At 42.0% G+C, this 21,069-nt stretch overlaps 1 protein-coding gene across 4 annotated transcripts in view; it reads left to right on the forward strand.

The window, feature by feature from the left end:
• Window positions 1-293: 293 nt before the first annotated feature.
• ESR1 (estrogen receptor 1) overlaps window positions 294-21,069 on the forward strand; it is a 408,809-nt gene continuing 388,033 nt past the window's right edge. The window contains exon 1 of one of the 4 annotated variants that reach the window (XM_070376878.1): window positions 294-430. The gene's annotated coding sequence lies outside the window, so the exon portion shown is untranslated. The remainder of the gene's footprint in view (window positions 431-21,069) is intronic. The other 3 variants (XM_070376880.1, XM_070376883.1, XM_070376882.1) reach the window with 3 other exon arrangements.

Genomic DNA, 21,069 nt, shown 5'->3' on the forward strand with positions numbered 1-21,069 from the left:
AGACTTTAACCTTTATTAGTAGTGAAGAGAAAGTGAGCTGGTATTCATTAAAAAAAAAAAAAATTCAGGCAGATTAACAGATGACTTATACCCTTGTGAAATGTCTGTCTTGACCCAAGTGCTAGGACAGTGAGAATTAGGCCTGGTGTGGAGAAAGAAAGGCCACCCCCTCCTCTGTTTTGTACAGAAGACTTTTCCACTCCTAGTCAAATGGTGGTGCTAGTTCTTTAGTTTTGAGTTTCTGCATTTCCTAATTTCATGGTCATAACAGCCTCTTGTCTACTGCCTCAGAACGGATTTCACCAAAACTGAAAATAAGGGCTCCATGCTCAGAAGTTCCCTAACGGACTCGAAAGGTTAATGTTCCTTTCCCTTGCCCTTCTATAGCATACGAAGACAGTCTTTCAGTGACATTCTTCTCCTCAAGCAGGTACTCCTATTTCTTCTTCTCAGTATATATGTATATATATATACTCTTTTTCTTTTTGTTATATGTGCTACTATTTACAAACGTGATGTAACTTTACAGCTTCCCTCTCCTGTGAAAAGATGTTCATTTTTCTCTTAATGCTCCAGGGATATTTTGCAAAGTTTCTGGCAAGTATTAGTATGACATTGAAATGTTAAGTCTAAACTTGGTACAGTGAAAATCCACTTTTTAAATGATATTCAGCTGAGTCAGAGGGCAACTCGACTACCCTTTTCTTAGCACTCACTGACAGGCTGTCTGCTTGCTCCAGATAACGCCTATTTATTTGATCCAGCTCTAGCTAGAAGGTTTTGGATTATCGAAATGTGGCAGAATTTCAAAAATTATTAATTGGACTGATCACGGGCTAGCGTGAACATGCTACCTGTTTTCGTCATCTTTGGGTGCCGTAACTTCTGTGAGTTGAAACTAAGCAATCTGAATAAGCCATTACTTGTTTCCTGAAGGCAGTCAAGTTTTCTGAAAAGCTACGCCATCTAGCAATCCAAAAGTCAGCCACCCTGTCTTTAAATTGCCTGTGATTTCAGAGCAAGTTCTCTTGGGTCTTTCTGCCTCAGTTTGCTCTCCTGTGGAAGACACTCCTGGGCACTTTTTACAGGGGGTTGGCGTGTACGTAAGTGTCTCCCTGCACCACAGAGTGCTACTTAAATAATGATGTGGCAGTCACAAAAGACAGGGCAGCATACTTTCATTTTGGTTAAAGGCATGCCACATGTTTCAGGAAATGCGTGTTACGTTCTAAGTTCTGTGCTGTGTTAAGAGGGTAACCAGTCTTCGCTCTCCCAGACATGCCCATAGTAGCCAACATAATTAAAAAAAAAAATCTTAATGTAAGTATTGAGCTTTATCAGGACTTGGGATCATGGCACTGATTTCTGTTCAAAGATGCCAGATTTTTATTGGCTTTCTGGGCCAGATATAACAGACTTGCAAAGTTACTCCATGCACAAGATTGCTAGGAAACTCACCTGGTTTTGAATATTATATATATACACACATATATTTACATACATATGTAGGTATATATATATATATATGTTTATTTCACATCTATGATGTATATATGATATATATATTAATGTTGAAAGTGAACTTATGAATATGAGGTTGCAGTGTTTGAATTTTATCTTAAAATACACTGAGAGACAAAAGAAATGAAATTAGATGAATCCTTATGAGATGTAGGCTTCAGAACCTGTTTCTACTCTATATAATCCTTTCCTCTTTCTCCAAAGCAAATGTTTGCTCCAATTTTGTTAATATCCTATGAAGATTGCCCCCTAGGATTTAATGCATGTGACTATACTATTCTAGTGGTTAGATATAACACTTACAGGGTATTAGGTTTCAAAGAAATTAGGAATAAAAATAACATAATCATCAGAGACAACAACATGGAGGGAAAAAAAGCAAAAATTTTGAATATGCATGTAAGTGCCATATATCCTAGCAGATATTATTTCTTAGACTCTTGGAGGTATTTGTTTTATTTTATGGCAATGACAGTCGAGGAAAGGGATTAAAGTTTATGTTCTCAAACTTGCAGCAAGAACGGAGTCAAACAATTATCTTTCATTTCAATTAACTCTGTATCTTTCATTCAGTTTAGGATTTAGAGTTATCGACTCTCTTCCTTTTTGCTAACACCCACTCTCAACCTCTGTACAATGTAAATATTTGCACTTCAGGTCTGCTAAACATTTTCATGTGGTTTTCTGTGGCTTCGCTCAGTATTTGTCCATATTCATTTAGTCCAGTTGATCAGTACAACCGCTGAGACTCAGGGCCTGGTACCTAGGCTTTAGTTTGCCCAAAACAGAGAACAGCACTGGTTCATGGTTGCAGGTTGGCTACAAAGATTAGGCAAATAATTGCCAAAGATAAGGCAAGAATGAGAGTGACCCAGCTCTGAGTAGATCATCCATATTGGTTGTAAAATGTTCATAGCATAAGTTTCCCTCATAGTGGTTGAGAAATGGCCCTGCCCATTCATGTCCATCATGGCTGTGTCTGTCCTTAATCCCCGTGTTGGGCTCCCTGCACAGAGTGTAATAAACTGCTAGTTTTAGAGCAAGGTACTTGTATGTGTTAGTTGCTCAGTCTTTGTGACCCCCATGGATGGTAGCCCGCCAGGCTCCTTTGTCCGTGGGATTCTCCAGGCAAGAATACTGCAGTGGATTGCCATACCCTTCTCCAGAGGATCTTCCCAAGGCAGGGACTGAACCCTGGCCTCCTGCACTGCGGGAAGATTCTTTACCGTTTGAGCTATAGGGAAGTCTTAGCAGGTGGCTTTTGATGAAGGTGATGGTGAGGAAGGTGATCTTGCCTTCTAGGCACCAATTCAGTCGACTTCCTCTGGATCGTTCCCACTGGACCCTGACAAAACCTTGCACATCAGTGAGTTTATCATTCTTTCTAAGGAGTGTAAATTTTTTTTCTTTCTCACTCTGAGACAGAGTCAGAATGCAGAGGCTTGCATTATCCCTGTGTGCGTGCTAAGTCGCTTCAGTTGTGTCCGACTCTATGAGACTCTATGGACTGTGGCCCACCAGGCTCCTCTGTCCATGGGATTCTCCAGGCAAGAATATTTGAGTAGGTTGCCATGCCGTTCCTCAGGGGGTCTTCCTGGCCCAGGGATTGAACCTGCATCTCTTATATCTCCTGCATTGGTAGATTGACCCAGGGATTGAACCTGCATCTCTTCCATCTCCTGCATTGGTAGACAGATTCTTTACCACTAGCGCCACCTAGGAAGATCCTTGCATTATCCATTTGCCCCTAAAAATATGTTGCTGGAAAGCATCTGCTTCTGCTCGGGTCTCCCCTAGCAGACCTCTTTGGTGAGGATTCAGATGTTCAGCAATTTTGATTCAAAACCACAGGAGATGGCTGAGTCCAAACCAGCATGCCCATCACTTTCTAGTTGTATGATTTAACCTCTGGCCTCAAATTCCTCATCTGTAAAGTAGGGATAATAGGAGTGGCCCCTGGATTTAATTGTGTGGAGTAAATGAGATTAAACTACTTAATAAACCACTTGTAGTCTTCACATGTTAGAAACTCCATAGGATGAAGTCATTTTTATTCCAAGCCTAGTTACACTGCCTGATAGTAAATGTTGGTGGAATAAATGACTAAACCTCATGGTCAGTATCACAGCCACTAGGAGTTTGCATCCATTGGACCAAACAGGGAACTTGACCTGAAAAAAAAGAACAAAAGCAGTCAGCTGAGCCTGCCATGGGTGCAATGCTGCTGTGTCTGTAATAAGCATAAAGTATTGGAAGAGAAGGTACAGAAATCCCTAACATCCTACCCTCCATTATGACTTCTCCTTTGTGACCCTAAGGGTAGTTACATCCATTTGTGATAAGAGGAGTAGGAAAGAAAATGGGCAAATTCTTGCTGAGACAAGGATGAATGAAACTTGGTACAAATGCTTCCCATTCATTTTGCTGTCCGGAGAAGTGTTCGGTTTGGCGGTTGGGCCAAGCCTGAGTCTGTACTTGTGTACAGTTGTACCCTGATTTCTCATTCAACGTGATGCCAGAGACCTGGGGTGATTTCACCCTCTGGCTCTATAACAAACACTTAATGCCCACGAGGCAGTAGGAACAGCAATCGTATTAGTATTTCCCTTTTAGGGAGCTCTGATTTTGTACCAAGCTTTTTATAAGCATGATCACATTTAATCCTTACAACCACTCCACATGGTAAACAACAGTATGGTTCCAGTTTTACAAATGAGGACACCAAGGCTTTGCAAACTTAGGTCATGTGCCCAATGTTAGATGTCTTTACAAAGGACAGTTCTAAGACTTGAAGATAAGCTTCTCTGTTTCCCAAGCCCCCACTTCCAGCCATTCCTTGATAGAACACTCATCTCTAAAGTTTTGGATCCATATGATCCTTGCCGAGGAGATCTAACCAGTCCATCCTAAAGGAAATCAGTCCTGAATGTTCATTGGAAGGACTGATGTTGAAGCTGAAACTCCAATACTTTGGTCACCTGATGCGAAGAGCTGACTCATTGGAAAAGACCCTGATGCTGGGAAAGATTGAAGGCGAGAGGAGAAGGGGATGACAGAGGATGAGATGGTTGGATGGCATCACGGACTCAATGGACATGGTTAGTGATGGACAGGGAGGCCTGGAGTGCTACAGTCCATGGGGTCACAAAGAGTCAGACACGACTGAGTGACTGAACTGAACTGAATTGATCCTTGCCTTGGAGGAGCAAGCTGAGCATCTAGGCTGATAAGAGATAAGAGAACAGTCTTTTGGACTCTGTGGGAGAGGGAGAGGGTGGGATGATTTGGGAGAATGGCATTGAAACATGTATAATATCATATATGAAATGAGTCGCCAGTCCAGGTTCGATGCACGATACTGGATGCTTGGGGCTGGTGCACTGGGACGACCCAGAGGAATGGTATGGGGAGGGAGAAGGGTTCAGGATGGGGAACACATGTATACCTGGCAGATTCATTTTGATACATGGCAAAACCAATACAATATTATAAAGTTGAAAAAATTTAAAAAAAAGGAAAAAAAATTAAAAAAAAAAGAGATAAAAGCATACACCCTCAGGGTCTCAGTATCTTCATCTGTAAACTGGGAATGATATTATCTGACTCATAGAAGCTTTATGGCTCTTCATGGGGATTAAATTGAATAATGTAAGTAAAAGAACTTTGCAAAAAGTTCAGCCTTTTGAAACATAGGTGTTAGATGCAGAATGCATAAATAATGATTTAGTTACATGTCACCACATGAGTGAGAGTGGCTCTTGTGTGATGCTATGAAATGGGGATGAAAGGTGGGTTCATTTGTGCTCTAAAGGCCTGAGAGTGTGTGCAGTGGTGGAGGTGTGGGCGGAGAGGCTTGGGCCCCGAGGCAGGTGGGAAAGGTTGTAAGTAGGGCAGGCAGAGGGGTGGGGCTTTGGCGGGGTAGTGGCAGACAGGCTGGGAGTCAGCCAGCTCCCTCTCTGTAATCCTGTCCCTGGGGCATCCCAGTAGTCCTTGGGATGCGCTATGACTTGTCTGAGAAGACAAGCGGCCAGGAGCTGCCCTCGCAGTTCTGTTGTAAAAAACCACAAACACTGGTTCAGCTGCACACCTGGCACTTCATTTTACTAAGCCCGGCCATCAGGAGCTTGAATTGGCTTCTCTCTTCTATTTATAGTCATCAGCAACTCTCAGTTCTTTGAGGTTTCCTGCTACGAATGAATGCAGATGGAGGCACAGCCCTCCAGCTTCCCTTTCTCACTACCGTGAAGACAACGCACAGCCCCGGGTGGGAACTGGCAGTCATGAGCGGGGAGAGACAGGCCCTGACAAAAGGACCACCTAGGGAAATGGACAAGTCTATGCACTCACGGCCCCTGGTCTGGGTCCCTGTCCTTTGCTGGGACAGTAGATTGCCAGTGGGGTTTTGGCATTTCTTTTTTCTCTGCTGCTGCTGCTGCTGCTGCTAAGTTGCTTCAGTTGTGTCCGACTCTGTGCGACCCCATAGACGGCAGCCCACCAGGCTCCGCTGTCTCTGGATTCTCCAGGCGAGAGCACTGGAGTGGGTTGCCATTTCCTTCTCCAATGCAGGAAAGTGAAAAGTGAAAGTGAAGTCGCTCAGTCGTGTCTGACTCTTCTCGACCACATGGACTGCAGCCTACCAGGCTCCTCCATCCATGGGATTTTCCAGGCAAGAGTACTGGAGTGGGTTGGCATTGCCTTCTCCTTCTTTTTCCTCGGATCCCATCAAACTGTACTCTGACCAAATAACCAGCAGCTGAGCTCTCTAAACACGCTTATTCCCCTAGATTGGTTCAGAAGACCTGAAAGCCCTTTTGCAAATGGATGAACTACATTTCTGAGACCCTTCTTCCCTCTGCTGTTCATAGAAATAGTCTCAGCGGGGTATTTCCTTTTCAGAAGTTCGAAAAAGGCACGAAGAAATCCACAAGAAACTTTGAGTTTATCTCACAGAAAGCTGTCTTTTATACTCTCATCTTTACTTACCATTGGGGCTTCCCTGGTGGCTCAGACGGTAAAGAATCTGTCTGCAGTGCAGGAGACCTGGATTCGATCCCTGGGTCGGGAAGATCCCTTGGAGAAGGGAATGGCTACCCACTCCAGTATTCTTGCCTGGATAATCCCATGGACAGGGGAGCTTGGTGGGCTACAATCCATGGGGTTGCAAGGAGCTGGACACGACTGAGCGACTAACATACACTTACTATAGCCAGTCATCTGTCAACATTCACTTCCTTAAAACCATGTGCTGTAAAGTAAGAGATGATCACATCATATATGACAATCCATTTGACTATATTTCACCTTAAAACTATGTGACAAATATAGATTTCTTTGAAATTTTGAAAATTCTACTTACATCATTTTTTTTTTTTTTTGCTTATTTTTGTTTCTACAGTCACCATGTGAAATTGGTGGCACTCAAGACAAAAGGACACACACTGCTGCCTCTGCACCTTTTTAGCAAGAAACACAAAGCCCTTCCCCAAAGTCTCTACCCCTGCCCTGCCCCAGGCTTCCCTGCACCAAATTTTACTAAAGGATATTTAGAGATTACTTAGAATCCAATATAGTTCAATTTAACACACACTGTTCAGTTTTTTTTTTTCCTGATTTTATTTAAGGAATGAGTAATATTTACAAAGGCCCTGCTGTGGTTTATTAACGTCTGTCCAGAGTCTCTGCTCCCAACCGGACTGAAAGTGTCTTAAGTACAATGACGGGTTTGTGCCTGCCTCACTCTAGTGCCGCGGGGGGACTGGGATGCACTGGATATTGTTGTTTAGTTACTCAGTGGTGTCTGACTCTTTGCTACCCCGTGGACAGTAGCCTGCCAGGCTTCTCTGTCCAAGGGGATTCTCCAGGCAAGAATACCGGAGTGGGTTGCTATTTCCTTCTCTAGGGGATATTCCCAGTCCAGGGATCCAACCTGCATCTTCTGTGTTGGCAAGCAGATTCTTCACCACTGAGTCACTTGGGAAGCCCTGCCCTGGGTGTTGGGGGCACAACTGTGTGTGATAGAGCCTGACCTGTTCCTCGATCCTGGGGCATTCACTATCAGTTATGGTCACTAAGGCACATGGTAGGATATGTGATTATTACACAGTGACCATCATGTCACATATTACAATATGGCGAAGTGGAATGTGATGAGTGCTTCATGAAAAGTCAACATGTGGTGTGGAAGCAAGGAAGGGAATCTATTTCTGGGGGAGGGGTGATGGGAAGGAGGGATGGAGAGGGAGGAGATGGTTAGAGATGGTTTCACATAGGAAGTAACATTTGCCCATGGCCCTAATGGATGGGTGATGTTTACCTAGGAAGATTTAAGGAAAGACAAGAACATAAGTAAAGCATGGGGATAAAAGATCTGAGGACTCATTAGCCAGCTTGTGGAAACATGGATGAGAAGAGTGCAGGGGAATGGTGTGAGATTATTTTGTAATTGAGAGTTAACTGTCAGACTTCTGGACTGATGGTGTAGATACTCTAGAGTAGGGTTGAAATGAAATGAAAACTTAACCTTAGGAAAATGCTGTGTAAATTGTAATTCTCAGATGAAGAGTGAGCGTGTCACTCTGGAGGTGATTAAACTAGTTCAAGAGAAAGTGAAAAGTGAAAGTGACTCAGTTGTGTCTGACTCTTTGTGACCCCATGGACTGTATATCCCATGGAATTCTCTAGGCCAGAACACTGGAGTGGGTAGCCTATCCCTTCTCCAGGGGATCTTCCCAACCCAGGAATCAAACGGGGGTCTCCTGCATTGTAGGCGGTTTCTTTACCAGGAAAGCCCCAGTTCAAGACAGGTGTGACACAATTTAAAAAGTCTTGATTGTTTATGGTTGTAAAGAATATTTTTGTTCCCAAAATAACTAGCATAAAAAGAAGTAGGTTAGGATTCAGAAGATATAACTCTGCCACTGATGTGCTGAATAATCTCAGCAAATAACTTGCATGGTCAAGGCTCTGTTTTCCCAACTGTAAAATGGGCATAACAACTACCAAACACTGATTAAAGATGCTCCTAGTGATGCAACAAAGATTAAGTGACAGAACTTGAAAAGTTATATATATATGTGTTACTCATATATGTGTAAAATGCTATTAACTTGGAATATTTTTCTAGTGCAATTATTTTATTTAAACAAAATGTAGAATTAGAAGAGTACATGTTTCTATTAGATTAGATTAAGGTTGTTTTAATTTGTTTGTAGTTATTAAATACGTACTTTGTACTAGATGCTGAATAGTTTTTAAAAAAATATTTTATTGTGGTAAGAACACTTAACATGAGCTCTATTTTCTTAACAAATGGAAGGAAGCCCAAAAGGGAGGGATATATGTATATATATGGCTGATTTACTTTGCTGTACAGTAGAAACTAACACAATGTGGTAAAGCAACTCTACTTCAAAAAAATTGATTAGCCGTACATACACACGTATCCATACGTATGGCTGAATCCCTTCACTGTTCACCTGAAACTATCCCAGCATGGTTAATTGGCTATACCCCAATACAAAACAGAAAGCTAAGAAATTAATTAAAAAACTGTTGTTAACTATAGATGTTGTTCAATAGATCTCTCAGTTCAGTTCATTTGTTCAGTCACTCAGTCGTGTCCAACTCTTTGCGACCCCATGAACCGCAGCATGCCAGGACTCCCTGTCCATCACCAACTCCTGGAGTCCACCCAAACCCATCTTCCTTAAGTCAGTGATGCCATCCAACCATCTTATCCTCTGTCGTCCCCTTCTCCTCCTGCCCTCAATCTTTCCCAGCATCAGGGTCTTTTCAAATGAGTCACTTCTTTGCATCAGCTGGCCAAAGGATTGGAGTTTCAGCTTCAACATCAGTCCTTCCAATTAACACCCAGGACTGATCTGCTTTGGGATGGACTGGTTGGATCTCCTTGCAGTCCAAGGGACTTTCAAGAGTCTTTTCCAGCACCACAGTTCAAAAGCATCAATTTTTCAGCGCTCAACTTTCTTTATAGTCCACCTCTCACATCCATACATAACCACTGGAAAAACCACAGCCTTGACTAGATGGGCCTTGTTGACAAAGTAATGTCTTTGCTTTTTAATATGCTGTCTAGGTTGGTCATAACTTTCCTTCCAAGAAGTAAGCATCTTAATTTCATGGCTGCAATCACCATCTACAGTGATTTTTGAGCCCAGATAAGTAAAGTCAGACAACAGATCTCTCAGTTCAGTTCAGTTCAGTCTCTCAGTCATGTCCAACTCTTTGGACCCCATGAATCACAGCACGCCAGGCCTCCCTGTCCATCACCAACTCCTGGAGTTCACTCAAACTCATGTCTATCAAGTCGGTGATGCCATCCAGCCATCTCATCCTCTGTTGTCCTCTTTTCCTCCTGCCCCCAATCCCTCCAAGCATCAGAGTCTTCTCCAATGAGTCAACTCTCCGCATGAGGTGAAGTACTGGAGTTTCAGCTTTAGCATCATTCCTTCCAAAGAATACCAGGAATGATCTCCTTTAGAATGGACTGGTTGGATCTCCTTGCAGTCCAAGGGACTCTCAAGAGTCTTCTCCAATACCACAGTTCAAAAGCATCACTTCTTTGGCACTCAGCTTTCTTCACAATCCAACTCCCACATCCATACATGACCACTGGAAAAACCATGCCTTAATTAGATGGATCTTTGTTGGCAAAGTAATGTTTCTGCTTTTGAATATGCTAGTGGAGGTGATAGAATTCCAGTTGAGCTATTCCAAATCCTGAAAGATGATGCTGTGAAAGTGCTGCACTCAATATGCCAGCAAATTTGAAAACTCAGCAGTGGCCACAGGACTGGAAAAGGTCAGTTTTCATTCCAAGCCCAGAGAAAGGCAATGCCAAAGAATGCTCAAACTACTGCACAATTGCACTCATTTCATACGCTAGTAAAGTAATGCTCAAAATTCTCCAAGCCAGGCTTCAGCAATATGTGAACCGTGAACTTCCTGATGTTCAGGCTGGTTTTAGAAAAGACAGAGGAACCTGAGATCAAATTGCCAATATCCACTGGATCATTGAAAAAACAAGAGAGTTCCAGAAAAAAAACATCTATTTCTGCTTTATTGACTCTGCCAAAGCCTTTGACTGTGTGGATCACAATAAACTGTGGAAAATTCTGAAAGAGATGGAAATACCAGACCAGCTGATCTGCCTCTTGAGAAATTTGTATGCAGGTCAGGAAGCAACAGTTAGAACTGGACATGGAACAACAGACTGGTTCCAAATAGGAAAAGGAGTCCATCAAGGCTGTATTTGTCACGCTGCTTATTTATTTATATGTAGAGTACATCATGAGAAATGCTGGACTAGAAGAAACACAAGCTGGAATCAAGATTGCTGGGAGAAATATCAATCACCTCAGATATGCAGATGACACCACCCTTATGGCAGAAAGTGAGGAGGAACTAAAAAGCCTCTTGATGAAAGTGAAAGTGGATAGTGAAAAAGTTGGCTTAAAGGTCAACATTCAGAAAACAATGATCATGGCATCCGGTCCCATCACTTCATGGGAAATAGATGGGGAAACAGTGGAAACAGTGTCAGACTATATTTTTGGGGGCTCCAAAATCACGGCAGATGGTTATTGCAGCCATGAAATTAAAAGATGCTTACTCCTTGGAAGGAAAGTTATGACCAACCTAGATAGCATATTCAAAAGCAGAGACATTACTTTGCCAACATAGGTTCGTCTAGTCAAGGCTATGGTTTTTCCTGTGGTCATGTATGGATGTGAGAGCTGGAGTGTGAAGAAGGCTGAGCGCTGAAGAATTGAGAACTGTGGTGTTGGAGAAGACTCTTGAGAGTCCCTTGGACTGCAAGGAGATCCAACCAGTCCATTCTGAAGGAGATCAGCCCTGGGATTTCTTTGGAAGGAATGATACTAAAGCTGAAACTCCAGTACTTTGGCCACCTCATGAGAAGAGCTGACTCATTGGAAAAGACTCTGATACTGGGAGGGATTGAGGGCAGGCGGAGAAGGGGACGACAGAGGATGAGATGGCTGGATGGCATCACTGACTCGATGGACGTGAGTCTGAGTGAACTCTGGGGGTTGGTGATGGACAGAGAGGCCTAGGGTGCTGCGATTCATGGGGTCACAAAGAGTCGGACACAACTGAGCGACTGATCTGATTTGATCTAGGTTGGTCATAACGTTTCTTCCAAGGAGTAAGCATCTTTTAATTTCATGGCTGCAATCACCATCTGCAGTGATTTTGGAGCCCCAAAAAATAAAGTCTGACACTGTTACCACTGTTTCCCCATCTATTTGCCATGAAGTGATGGGACCAGATGCCATGATCTTAGTGTTCTGAATGTTGAGCTTTAAGCCAACTTTTTCACTCTCCTCTTTCACTTTCATCAAGAGGCTCTTTAGTTCCTCTTCACTTTCTGCCATAAGGGGGTGTCATCTGCATATCTGAGGTTATTGATATTTTTCCTGGCAATCTTGATTCCAGCTTATGCTTCCTCCAGCCCAGCGTTTCTCATGATGTACTCTACACATAAGTTAAATAAGCAAGGTGACAATATACAGCCTTGACGTACTCCTTTTCCTATTTGGAACCAGTCTGTTGTTCCATGTCCAGTTCTAACTGTTGCTTCCTGACCTGCATATAGGTTTCTCAAGAGGCCGATCAGGTGGTCTGGTATTCCCATCTCTTTCAGAATTTTCCACAGTTTATTGTGATCCACACAGTCAAAGGCTTTGGCATAGTCAATAAAGCAGAAATAGATGTTTTTTTTCTGGAACTCTCTTGTTTTTTCAATGATCCAGTGGATGTTGGCAATTTGATCTCTGGTTCCTCTGCCTTTTCTAAAACCAGCTTGAACATCTGGAAGTTCACAGTTCACGTATTCCTGAGCCTGGCTTGGAGAATTTTGAGCATTATTAGCGTGTGAGATGAGTGCAATTGTGCAGTAGTCTGAGCATTCTTTGGCATGGCCTTTCTTTGGGCTTGGAATGAAAACTGACCTTTTCCAGTCCTGTGGCCACTGCTGAGTTTTCCAAATTTGCTGGCATATTGAGTGCAGCACTTTCACAGCATCATCTTTCAGGATTTGAAATAGCTCAACTGGAATTCCATCACCTCCACGAGCTTTGTTTGTAGTGATGCTTTCTAAGGCCCACTTGAGTTCACATTCCAGGATGTCTGGCTCTAGGTCAGTGATCATACCATCATGATTATCTTGGTCGTGAAGATCTTTTTTGTACAGTTCTTCTGTGTATTCTTGCCACCTCTTCTTAATAGCTTCTGCTTCTGATAGGTCCATACCATTTCTGTCCTTTATCAAGCCCATCTTTGCATGAAATATTCCCTTGGTATCTCTAATTTTCTTGAGGAGATCTCTAGCCTTTCCCATTCTGTTGTTTTCCTCTATTTCTTTGCATTGATTGCTGAGGAAGGCTTTCTTATCTCTTCTTGCTATTCTTTGGAACTCTGCATTCAGATGCTTATATCTTTCCTTTTCTTCTTTGCTTTTCATTTCTCTTCTTTTCACAGCTATTTGTAAGGCCTCCCCAGACAGCCATTTTACTCTTTTGCATTTCTTTTCCATGGGGATGGTCTTGATCCTGTCTCCTGTACAATGTCACGAACCTCATTCCATAGTTCATCAGGCACTCTATCTATCAGATCTAGGCCCTTAAATCTATTTCTCACTTCCACTGTATAATCATAAGGGATTTGATTTAGGTCATACCTGAATGGTCTAGTGGTTTTCCCCACTTTCTTCAATTTAAGTCTGAATTTGTCAATAAGGAGTTCATGATCTGAGCCACAGTCAGTTCCCGGTCTTGTTTTTGCTGACTGTATAGAGCTTCTCCATCTTTGGCTGCAAAGAATATAATCAGTCTGATTTCGGTGTTGACCATCTGGTGATGTCCATGTGTAGAGTCTTCTCTTGTGTTGTTGGAAGAGGGTGTTTGTTATGATCAGTGCATTCTCTTGGCCAAACTCTATTAGCCTTCGCCCTGCTTCATTCCGTATTCCAAGGCCAAATTTTCCTGTTACTCCAGGTGTTTCTTGACTTCCTACTTTTGCATTCCAGTCCCCTATAATGAAAAGGACATCTTTTTTGGGTGTTAGTTCTAAAAGGTCTTGTAGGTCTTCATAGAACCGTTCAACTTCAACTTCTTCAGCATTCCTGGTTGGGGCATAGACTTGGATTACTGTGATATTGAATGGTTTGCCTTGGAAACAAACAGATCATTCTGTCGTTTTGGAGATTGCATCCAAGTACTGCATTTTGGACTCTTTTGTTGACCATGATGGCTACTCCATTTCTTCTAAGGGATTCCTGCCCGCAGTAGTAGATATAATGGTCATCTGAGTTCAATTCACCCATTCCAGTCCATTTGAGTTCGCTGATTCCTGGAATGTCGACATTCACTCTTGCCATCTCCTGTTTGACCACTTCCAATTTGTCCTGATTCATGGACCTGACATTCCAGGTTCCTATGCAATATTGCTCTTTACAGCATCCGGACCTTGCTTCTATCACCAGTCACATCCACAGCTGGGTATTGTTTTTGCTTTGGCTCCATCCCTTCATTCTTTCTGGAGTTATTTCTCTATTGATCTCTAGTAGCATATTGGGCACCTACTGACCTGGGGATTTCCTCCTTCAGTATCCTATCATTTTGCCTTTTCATACTGTTCATGGGGTTCTCAAGGCAAGAATACTGAAGTGGTTTGCCATTCCCTTCTCCAGTGGACCTCATTCTGTCAGACCTCTCCACCATGACCTGCCTGTCTTGGGTGGCCCCACAGGGCATGGCTTAGTTTCATTGAGTTAGACAAGGCTGTGGTCCTAGTGTGATTAGGTTGACTAGTTTTCTGTGATTATGGTTTCAGTGTGTCTGCCCTGTGATGCCCTCTTGCAACACCTACAGTCTTACTTGGGTTTCTCTTACCTTGGATGTGGGGTATCTCTTCACGGCTGCTCCAGCAAAGCGCAGCCGCTGCTCCTTACCTTGGACGAGGGGTATCTCCTCACTGACACCCCTCCTGACCTTGAACATGGAATAGCTCCTCTAGGCCCTCCTTTACCTGCGCAGCCACCGCTCCTTGGATGTGGGGTTGCTCCTCTCGGCTGCCGCCCCTGGCCTTGGGCGTGGGGTAGCTCCTCCCGCACGCCACCCCTGACCTTGGATGTGGGTAGCTCCTCTCGGAGGCAAGGATACCAATTAAAAAAAAAAAAAAAAAAAAGAAAAGGCAAAGACTTGTTCAGGGTTGGGAGTTGGCGGGGGGAAGGCCAAGCACACTAAATAATTTGATTTCAGTTACAATAAATCTCAAGTGATAATACTCCACTCCTGAGGATGCTCCCTGGTGGGCAATGTTGGGGCATTTTATTTTAAGCAGAAAAGTACAGGGACAGGGTGACATCATAACATTCAGCATGAGGAACATTGCTCACATTGGTCTGTGGGCCTACCCCTCCAGATTATTTAGGCTTCACAAATCAAGCCAAGAGGTATTTCCAAATTTAGTTTGTGAGGGAAAGGTTTCGTAGAAGAATGTTGTTTTCTAGGAAATGAAAAAGCAGAAAGCAAAGTCTCCTGCTTACTATGGCATTCATGTTGCATAAGCAATATTAATAGAGTTGAGTATTAATCATTCAGAGCAGCTCACAAATTATCTATGTTCAGATTACACAGGGCCCTTGCTTCACTTTCTTCTCACCATCTGGGGTCTGTCCATTTGACTCCTCCCTCGGCACTTGGAAGAGAAGCGAAACTGAAGTGCACCAATTTTCCACTTGATAACAGCCATGGTGAAAAGCTCAGTAGGGGAAGGGGTTTATACTGTTAAGTCGAAGAAAGTTTTTGGATTGCTTAAGGCTCCAATTTGTTGATGGGATTTCTAGAATTCACCAACACCGATATTTGAGAATTGAGTACTCTAGACAAGTTTGTAGATTTACGAAAGTGTAACTAACAAGGGCTGTCCTTAAATTTCTTATCCAGCTCTTCAGTTCTAAATTTATTGCCAATTTTGTTTATCAAACTTATTCTCAGAGGAGTGGTATTTGCTAGGGCCACAAGGAAACATCTGTGAGCTTAAACCTTAGAGGCAGATAGCCAATTAGAACATTTGGCATTTAAGGCTTAGATTGCAGAAGAGAAAAATTAATCAAGGAAACCCTTAAAAATATTGAGAAGGCAACTTAAAAAAAGTCTTATCACTGATGAACTGAAGTACTGAGTTCATGTTAATTAAGAAATGTCAGGATTTAATAATGAATCAATGAGGACTGTCATATTATGGCAAGGTTGGATGTTGATGTCAATCTCTGTTGCCAGGATTTATGGCAGATTATATAATAGAATCCTGAGCTCTGTGAGATCAAAGGAAAATGCTGGCTCTCTCTTCATCCATTCTCTTAGGTCAAGCCTACCCAGCAAGAAGCCAAGTTGAGAGTTGAGCAATTATCTGAAGTGGGCAGTAAAGACTGCCAAAACCAGATAATACATAACCAGAAAGTCACCATGGAGGGAAAATGTGGACTGAAAATAGAAGGGAAGGGGGTAAAATGTCAAACAGTTTGGTCAGTGTCCACAGTCCACAGTCACTGGATAACAGCCAATTCCTGGCTTCATGTAATTATCTAGAATGAGTATAAAGACTAGAGTTAAAAAAAAGATGAATTCATTACCAAGGTTGTTGTGTATTTGTGCAAAATTTCTCTGTATCTGAATTACTATCTGTGACATGCTGATTTTTGAGTAGTCCCAGGGATTTTACTATTTTAGATTAGTATGTCGAGGTGACTGAGGAAGCCCAAGCACTCTATTGTCTTACATGGAGAATACATTTTAGATGAATTGAACGTTATATTTAATTAACCTTTTCCACCTACAGCATAGGCTTACGAACTTTCCATTGAAAACTTTGATTCTCCCTTACCTTTATCATTTCCTTATGTGGTAATTTCTGTATCTCCTTGATGTCCATAGAATTTATCAAGGAATAGTACAAACCCACTGGAATAGGGTTTGTATTATCTTTGGTTAAAAGATAAAAAATAAAACTACCAAAGTCTTAGATCAATGTCATTTTTTTCTTCTATTTGAAATGGAAACCATAAACTACTTACTCTGAGCAGATGTTTCCTAGACCTAAAATATAGTTGTCATTCCTTGACCCCTATAAATCTGTCATTGTGTACCTGCTAATCTTGAAAACTCCTTAATTCAACATTAAACTTTCCATTTGTTGTTTTTTTATTGAGAAAAAGTTCATAAATTAGATTCCCTGTTGCTTAGAATTAAGAAAAAACACAGTCAGGCTAGTATTACAGAGAGAAAAACAAGTTATGAAGTTAATATTTTTTCACTCTATCATGTCTTGTACTTTGAAAGCCATCGTATACAGCATTTGGGAAAAAAAAACACCCAAAAAATAACCCAGGGCCTTTTTTCAATAGCTCAGGCTGATGTTTGAAATTCACAGTGAAAATTGCCCATGGAATATTCTTGAAGTACTGCTAGGGAGACCATTGGAAACCTTATATAAAGTAAAAATTCAAGAAGAATTTTGCATGAAGTAAGGATTAAGAAAGTTGTTTTGTAAATAATATGAATGTGTGTATTAAGTGGCATTGTTAAATTTCTCACTCACTCTGTGTAGGGACTGCTTTTCCTGTCATAGAGCAATGTCTGAATCTCTGTGATATATCCATATAACACAGCCACCAGAGGTTCAAGTCAGCTTCTGGTGAACTCATGTTTGGAGATGCTGTGGGCCAGCATTTTTTGCTCTAATAGCAAAATTGATCTACAAAAACAGAATTCATCCTATGGACCTGAGTTGGTAGGGTGGGTGGTGGTCTATGAATTTCGCGTGATTGCTTGCTCACGGCATCCATGGTAAATATCTTATGCCTTCCTTAGCTTTGTAAAAGACTATGATCAGGGAGTCATGTGCAGATGTGAGAGCTGGTCCGTAAAGAAGGCTGAGCACCAAAGAATTGATACTTTCGAACTGTGGTGTTGGAGAAGACTCTTGAGGGTCCCTTAAACAGCAAGGAGATCAAACCAGTCAATCCTAAAAGAACCAACTCTGAATATTCATTGGAAGGACTGATGCTGAAGCTGAAGCTCTAGTACTTTGGCCACCTGATGTGAAGAGCCAACTCACTGGAAAAGAACCTGATGCTGGAAAGATTGAAGGAAGGAGGAAAAGGGGATGACAGAGGACAGCAGATGGTTGGATGGCACCACTGACTCGATGGACATGAGTTTGAGCAAGCTCTAGGAGTTGGTGATGGACAGGGAAGCCTGGTGTCCTACACTGCAGTCCTTGGGGTCGCAAAGAGTCAGACACGACTGAGCAACTGAAGAACAACAACGACCAGGAAATTTTGAGCTGAACAGTTACATGAAACATCGATTCACCAAAACTTATTGATAATTGAGACTGCTTTATCTTCAACCACCTTGTTTAATTTATGCAAATAATCAAACCACTTTTAATTATGAAAATGTCTAGAAACCACCCACACAAGCCTTTCCCTCACCGTTAGAAACAAAACGAGGATGCAAACTAGGAGACTTAAGCATACAAACTTCTTCTCATTGTCTAGGATTGTAGCACCACATCTTAGCAAGCTCTTTTTGAGAAAGGATGTAGATATTAATCTGGATTTGGAATCACCACTGAGACATATGTGAATATTTTAGTTTTCTTTCTTTTTTTTTTTCTCTCCTGTCTTCTTCCGTAAATACGTTAGACCTAATTCAGCCATTCGGTTTGAAGGAGGGTTTTTCATTTAGTTTCTCTGATTATCAAATGTGTTTTGCCAGGGGCGGAGCAGTAACTGATCAGGGTAATTGATGTGTTTCTTGAGATCAGGTTCAGGACACAGTCTGTAAGCTACATCCTCTGTATGCACGGTGCGATCCAAGTTTCTTTATGTGTGATCAGGGATGTTAACCAATGTATCTACAATGCTCAGTAGTCCACTTCACATACAGAAAGCCCAAACTTTTTTTTTTAAAGCTCTTTTATTTTACTCTTCTCCCCCTCAGAGCTCTACCATAGCTACTAGTAAGTAAGAACATTTCCTTATTTGAATTTCACAACCTCCTTTTTCTTTTGCCACTTGTGCTAATAGGAAGCAAAATGTGTGTGTGCTTAAGTGTTTTATAGAAGGATAAAACATTTACAATTTTGTGTTGTTTCAGGTGTATAGAGAACGATCCAGTTATACATGCAAATATATACATCAGTTCAGTTCAGTTCAGTCGCTCAGTCGTGTCCGACTCTTTGTGACCCCATGAATCGCAGCACGCCAGGCCTCCCTGTCCATCACCAACTCCGGGAGTTCACTCAGACTCACATCCGTTGAGTCGGTGATGCCATCCAGCCATCTCATCCTCTGTTGTCCCCTTCTCCTCCTGCCCCCAATCCCTCCCAGCATCAGAGTCTTTTCCTATGAGTCAACTCTTCGAATGAGGTGGCCAAAGTCCTGGAGTTTCAACTTTAGCATCATTCCTTCCAAAGAAATCCCAGGGCTGATCTCCTTCAGAATGGACTGGTTGGATTTCCTTGCAGTCCAAGGGACTCTCAAGAGTCTTCTCCAACACCACGCTTCAAATGCATCAATTCTTCGGCACTCAGCTTTCTTCACAGTCCAACTCTCACATCCATACATGACCACTGGAAAAACCATAGCCTTGACTAGATGGACCTTTGTTGGCAAAGTAATGTCTCTGGTTTTCAATATGCTGTCTAGGCTGGTCATAACTTTCCTTCCAAGGAGTAAGCGTCTATTAATTTCATGGCTGCAGTCACGATCTGCAGTGATTTTGTAGCCTAGAAAAATAAAGTCTGCCACTGTTTCCACTGTTTCACCATCTATTATATATATATTCTTTTTCAGGTTCTTTTCCCTTATAGGTTATTACAAAATACTGAGTTTAGTTCCCTGTGTTATACAGTAGGTCCTCATTGATTATCTGTTTTATATATAGTGGTATGTATATGATACTCTGAAACTCCTAATTTATACCATACCCTTTCCCTGTTGGTAACCATAGTTTTGTTTTCCATGTCTGTGGGTCAGTGTGTGTGTTTAACTTAACCCTAAAATAGGAGAACATCTTCCAAATATAACCTTCATTTATTCAATTACCTACCTCAAAACAGAGACATGATTCTTATATTCTCAGTCATTGAGAATCCTTTCTATTGAATACAGTTATTCAAAGTGTCAATTGGCAAGTTCATAAGGGGAAAAAAAGCTAATATTAGGTGGACAAGAAACCATTTCACTTTATTTGTGATCACCAAGTAATTGCATTGTTTTTTCTTAAAATTTAAAAGAGAAAATTACTGGCTTTCCAGTCCATTCCTCATTTTTTCCATGGAACATTTCTAAACTAGTTAGCAAAACTCTTGAAAAGCTGTGCATACATTACAGTGAAAATACAAATTGCCACCATTGCCTAGAAACCAATCTGAGAGGCTATTTATTTAGCAGTTTGTGAATCCAGTTCAGTTCAGTTCAGTCGCTCAGTCACATCTGACTTTTTGCAACCCCATGGACTGCAGCACACCAGGCCTCCCTGTCCAACACCAACTTCTGGAGTTTACTCAAACTCATGTCCATTGAGTCGGCGATGCCATCCAACAATCTCATCCTCTGTCGTCCCCTTCTCCTCCTTCCCCTAATCCCTCCCAGCATCAGGGTCTTTTCCAATGAGTCAACTCTTCGCATGAGGTGGCCAAAGTATTGGAGCTTCAGCTTCAACATCAGTCCTTCCAATGAACACCCAGGACAGATCTCCTTTAGGATGGACTGGTTGGATTTCCTTGCAGTCCAAGGGACTCTCAAGAGTCTTCTCCAACACCACAGTTCAAAAGCATCAATTCTTCGGAGCTCAGCTTTCTTCACAGTCCAACTCTCACATCCATACATGACCACTGGAAAAACCATAGCCTTGACTAAATGGACCTTGTTGGCAAAGTAATGTCTCTGCTTTTTAATATGCTATCTAGGTTGGTCATAACTTACCTTCCAAGGAGGAAGCGTCTTTTAATTTCATGGCTGCAATCACCATCTGCAGTGATTTTGGAGCCCCCAAAAGTAAAGTCTGACACTGTTACCACTGTTTCCCAATCTATTTCCCATGAAGTGATGGGACCAGATGCCATGGTCTTAGTGTTCTGAATGTTGAGCTTTAAGCCAACTTTTTCAGTCTCCTCTTTCACTTTCATCAAGAGGCTCTTTAGTTCCTCTTTATTTTCTGCCATAAGCGTGGTGTCATCTGCATATCTGAGGTGATTGATATTTCTCCTGGCAATCTTGATTCCAGCTTGTGCTTCTTCCAGCCCTGCATTTCTCATGATGTACTCTGCATAGACGTTAAATAAGCAGGGTGATAATATACAGTCTTGACGTACTCCTTTTCCTATTTGGAACCAGTCTGTTGTTCCACGTCCAGTTCTAACTGTTGCTTCCTGACCAGCATACAGATTTCTCAAGAGCTTGGTCAGATGGTCTGGTATTCCCATCTCTTCTAG

This window comes from Bos mutus, chromosome 9 (genome assembly GCF_027580195.1).
Source record: "Bos mutus isolate GX-2022 chromosome 9, NWIPB_WYAK_1.1, whole genome shotgun sequence".
Classification (NCBI taxonomy): Eukaryota; Metazoa; Chordata; class Mammalia; order Artiodactyla; family Bovidae; genus Bos; species Bos mutus.